The sequence below is a fragment of the Procambarus clarkii genome, chromosome 68 (genome assembly GCF_040958095.1).
Source record: "Procambarus clarkii isolate CNS0578487 chromosome 68, FALCON_Pclarkii_2.0, whole genome shotgun sequence".
Taxonomy (NCBI): domain Eukaryota; kingdom Metazoa; phylum Arthropoda; class Malacostraca; order Decapoda; family Cambaridae; genus Procambarus; species Procambarus clarkii.
This window is the reverse complement of record NC_091217.1, coordinates 23,055,658-23,061,631: the sequence shown is the minus strand read 5'-3', so window position 1 is coordinate 23,061,631 and position 5,974 is coordinate 23,055,658.

Sequence of the window (5,974 nt, the reverse complement as noted above, 5' to 3'; positions counted from 1 at the left end):
CCTGCAAGATGATGGGGGTCATCACCCCTCCCCACCCCGGTCTCCACCCCTACCCAAGTGCCACATCTCAGTAAGGATGACCCACCACCTGCAAGATGATGGGGGTCATCACCCCTCCCCACCCCTACCCAAGTGCCCCATCTCAGTAAGGATGACCCACCACCTGCAAGATTATGGGGGTCATCACCCCTCCCCACCCCGGTCTCTACCCCTACCCAAGTGCCACATCTCAGTAAGGATGACCCACCACCTGCAAGATGATGGGGGTCATCACCCCTCCCCACCCCTACCCAAGTGCCACATCTCAGTAAGGATGACCCACCACCTGCAAGATTATGGGGTCATCACCCCTCCCCACCCCGTTCTCTACCCCGGTCTCTACCCCTACCCAAGTGCCATATCTCAGTAAGGATGACCCACCACCTGCAAGATGATGGGGGTCATCACCCCTCCCCACCCCGGTCTCCACCCCTACCCAAGTGCCACATCTCAGTAAGGATGACCCACCACCTGCAAGATGTTGGGGGTCATCACCCCTCCCCACCCCTACCCAAGTGCCATATCTCAGTAAGGATGGCCCACCACCTGCAAGATGATTGGGGTCATCACCCTTCCCCCACCCTGGTCTCCACCCCTACCCAAGTGCCACATCTCAGTAAGGATGACCCACCACCTGCAAGATTATGGGGGTCATCACCCCTCCCCACTCCTACCCAAGTGCCACATCTCAGTAAGGATGACCCACCACCTGGAAGATGATGGGGGTCATCACCCCTCCCCACCCCTACCCAAGTGCCCCATCTCAGTAAGGATGACCCACCACCTGCAAGATTATGGGGGTCATCACCTCTCCCCACCCCGGTCTCTACCCCTACCCAAGTGCCACATCTCAGTAAGGATGACCCACCACCTGCCAGATGATGGGGGTCATCACCCTTCCCCACCCCTACCCAAGTGCCACATCTCAGTAAGGATGACCCACCACCTGCAAGATTATGGGGGTCATCACCCATCCCCACCCCGGTCTCTACCCCTACCCAAGTGCCATATCTCAGTAAGGATGACCCACCACCTGAAAGATGATGGGGGTCATCACCCCTCCCCACCCCGGTCTCCACCCCTACCCAAGTGCCACATCTCAGTAAGGATGACCCACCACCTGCAAGATGATGGGGGTCATCACCCCTCCCCACCCCGGTCTCCACCCCTACCCAAGTGCCACATCTCAGTAAGGATGACCCACCACCTGCAAGATGATGGGGGTCTTCACCCCTCCCCACCCCTACCCAAGTGCCCCATCTCAGTAAGGATGACCCACCACCTGCAAGATTATGGGGGTCATCACCCCTCCCCACCCCGGTCTCTACCCCTACCCAAGTGCCACATCTCAGTAAGGATGACCCACCACCTGCAAGATGATGGGGGTCATCACCCCTCCCCACCCCTACCCAAGTGCCACATCTCAGTAAGGATGACCCACCACCTGCAAGATTATGGGGGTCATCACCCCTCCCCACCCCGGTCTCTACCCCTACCCAAGTGCCATATCTCAGTAAGGATGACCCACCACCTGCAAGATGATGGGGGTCATCACCCCTCCCCACTCCGGTCTCCACCCCTACCCAAGTGCCACATCTCAGTAAGGATGACCCACCACCTGCAAGATGATGGGGGTCATCACCCCTCCCCACCCCGGTCTCCACCCCTACCCAAGTGCCACATCTCAGTAAGGATGACCCACCACCTGCAAGATGTTGGGGGTCATCACCCCTCCCCACCCCGGTCTCCACCACTACCCAAGTGCCATATCTAAGTAAGGATGACCAACCACCTGCAAGATGATGGGGGTCATCACCCCTCCCCACCCTGGTCTCCACCCCTACCCAAGTGCCATATCTCAGTAAGGATGACCCACCACCTACAAGATTATGTGGGTCATCACCCCTCCCCACCCCTACCCAAGTGCCATATCTCAGTAAGGATGACCCACCACCGTCAAGATGTTGGGGGTCATCACCCCTACCCAAGTGCCACATCTCAGTAAAGATGACCCACCACCTACAAGATGATGGGGGTCATCATCCCTCCCCACCCCGGTCTCTACCCCTACCCAAGTGCCACATCTCAGTAAGGATGACCCACCACCTACAAGATTATGGGGGTCATCACCCCTCCCCACCCCGGTCTCTACCCCTACCCAAGTGCCATATCTCAGTAAGGATGACCCACCACCTGCAAGATGATGGGGGTCATCACCCCTCCCCACCCCGGTCTCCACCCCTACCCAAGTGCCACATCTCAGAAAGGATGACACACCACCTGCAAGATGATGGGGGTCATCACCCCTCCCCACCCCTACCCAAGTGCCCCATCTCAGTAAGGATGACCCACCACCTGCAAGACTATGGGGGTCATCACCCCTCCCCACCCCGGTCTCTACCCCTACCCAAGTGCCACATCTCAGTAAGGATGACCCACCACCTGCAAGATGATGGGGGTCATCACCCCTCCCCACCCCTACCCAAGTGCCACATCTCAGTAAGGATGACCCACCACCTGCAAGATTATGGGGTCATCACCCCTCCCCACCCCGGTCTCTACCCCGGTCTCTACCCCTACCCAAGTGCCATATCTCAGTAAGGATGACCCACCACCTGCAAGATGATGGGGGTCATCACCCCTCCCCACCCCGGTCTCCACCCCTACCCAAGTGCCACATCTCAGTAAGGATGACCCACCACCTGCAAGATGATGGGGGTCATCACCCCTCCCCACCCCGGTCTCCACCCCTACCCAAGTGCCACATCTCAGTAAGGATGACCCACCACCTGCAAGATGATGGGGGTCATCACCCCTCCCCACCCCGGTCTCCACCCCTACCCAAGTGCCACATCTCAGTAAGGATGACCCACCACCTGCAAGATGTTGGGGGTCATCACCCCTCCCCACCCCTACCCAAGTGCCATATCTCAGTAAGGATGGCCCACCACCTGCAAGATGATTGGGGTCATCACCCCTCCCCCACCCTGGTCTCCACCCCTACCCAAGTGCCACATCTCAGTAAGGATGACCCACCACCTGCAAGATTATGGGGGTCATCACCCCTCCCCACTCCTACCCAAGTGCCACATCTCAGTAAGGATGACCCACCACCTGGAAGATGATGGGGGTCATCACCCCTCCCCATCCCTACCCAAGTGCCCCATCTCAGTAAGGATGACCCACCACCTGCAAGATTATGGGGGTCATCACCTCTCCCCACCCCGGTCTCTACCCCTACCCAAGTGCCACATCTCAGTAAGGATGACCCACCACCTGCCAGATGATGGGGGTCATCACCCTTCCCCACCCCTACCCAAGTGCCATATCTCAGTAAGGATGACCCACCACCTGAAAGATGATGGGGGTCATCACCCCTCCCCACCCCGGTCTCCACCCCTACCCAAGTGCCACATCTCAGTAAGGATGACCCACCACCTGCAAGATGATGGGGGTCATCACCCCTCCCCACCCCGGTCTCCACCCCTACCCAAGTGCCACATCTCAGTAAGGATGACCCACCACCTGCAAGATGATGGGGGTCTTCACCCCTCCCCACCCCTACCCAAGTGCCCCATCTCAGTAAGGATGACCCACCACCTGCAAGATTATGGGGGTCATCACCCCTCCCCACCCCGGTCTCTACCCCTACCCAAGTGCCACATCTCAGTAAGGATGACCCACCACCTGCAAGATGATGGGGGTCATCACCCCTCCCCACCCCTACCCAAGTGCCACATCTCAGTAAGGATGACCCACCACCTGCAAGATTATGGGGGTCATCACCCCTCCCCACCCCGGTCACTACCCCTACCCAAGTGCCATATCTCAGTAAGGATGACCCACCACCTGCAAGATGATGGGGGTCATCACCCCTCCCCACTCCGGTCTCCACCCCTACCCAAGTGCCACATCTCAGTAAGGATGACCCACCACCTGCAAGATGATGGGGGTCATCACCCCTCCCCACCCCGGTCTCCACCCCTACCCAAGTGCCACATCTCAGTAAGGATGACCCACCACCTGCAAGATGTTGGGGGTCATCACCTCTCCCCACCCCGGTCTCTACCCCTACCCAAGTGCCACATCTCAGTAAGGATGACCCACCACCTGCCAGATGATGGGGGTCATCACCCTTCCCCACCCCTACCCAAGTGCCACATCTCAGTAAGGATGACCCACCACCTGCAAGATGATGGGGGTCATCACCCCTCCCCACCCCGGTCTCCACCCCTACCCAAGTGCCACATCTCAGTAAGGATGACCCACCACCTGCAAGATGTTGGGGGTCATCACCCCTCCCCACCCCTACCCAAGTGCCATATCTCAGTAAGGATGGCCCACCACCTGCAAGATGATTGGGGTCATCACCCCTCCCCCACCCTGGTCTCCACCCCTACCCAAGTGCCACATCTCAGTAAGGATGACCCACCACCTGCAAGATTATGGGGGTCATCACCCCTCCCCACTCCTACCCAAGTGCCACATCTCAGTAAGGATGACCCACCACCTGGAAGATGATGGGGGTCATCACCCCTCCCCATCCCTACCCAAGTGCCCCATCTCAGTAAGGATGACCCACCACCTGCAAGATTATGGGGGTCATCACCTCTCCCCACCCCGGTCTCTACCCCTACCCAAGTGCCACATCTCAGTAAGGATGACCCACCACCTGCCAGATGATGGGGGTCATCACCCTTCCCCACCCCTACCCAAGTGCCACATCTCAGTAAGGATGACCCACCACCTGCAAGATTATGGGGGTCATCACCCATCCCCACCCCGGTCTCTACCCCTACCCAAGTGCCATATCTCAGTAAGGATGACCCACCACCTGAAAGATGATGGGGGTCATCACCCCTCCCCACCCCGGTCTCCACCCCTACCCAAGTGCCACATCTCAGTAAGGATGACCCACCACCTGCAAGATGATGGGGGTCATCACCCCTCCCCACCCCGGTCTCCACCCCTACCCAAGTGCCACATCTCAGTAAGGATGACCCACCACCTGCAAGATGATGGGGGTCTTCACCCCTCCCCACCCCTACCCAAGTGCCCCATCTCAGTAAGGATGACCCACCACCTGCAAGATTATGGGGGTCATCACCCCTCCCCACCCCGGTCTCTACCCCTACCCAAGTGCCACATCTCAGTAAGGATGACCCACCACCTGCAAGATGATGGGGGTCATCACCCCTCCCCACCCCTACCCAAGTGCCACATCTCAGTAAGGATGACCCACCACCTGCAAGATTATGGGGGTCATCACCCCTCCCCACCCCGGTCTCTACCCCTACCCAAGTGCCATATCTCAGTAAGGATGACCCACCACCTGCAAGATGATGGGGGTCATCACCCCTCCCCACTCCGGTCTCCACCCCTACCCAAGTGCCACATCTCAGTAAGGATGACCCACCACCTGCAAGATGATGGGGGTCATCACCCCTCCCCACCCCGGTCTCCACCCCTACCCAAGTGCCACATCTCAGTAAGGATGACCCACCACCTGCAAGATGTTGGGGGTCATCACCCCTCCCCACCCCGGTCTCCACCACTACCCAAGTGCCATATCTAAGTAAGGATGACCAACCACCTGCAAGATGATGGGGGTCATCACCCCTCCCCACCCTGGTCTCCACCCCTACCCAAGTGCCATATCTCAGTAAGGATGACCCACCACCTACAAGATTATGTGGGTCATCACCCCTCCCCACCCCTACCCAAGTGCCATATCTCAGTAAGGATGACCCACCACCGTCAAGATGTTGGGGGTCATCACCCCTACCCAAGTGCCACATCTCAGTAAAGATGACCCACCACCTACAAGATGATGGGGGTCATCATCCCTCCCCACCCCGGTCTCTACCCCTACCCAAGTGCCACATCTCAGTAAGGATGACCCACCTCCTACAAGATTATGGGGGTCATCACCCCT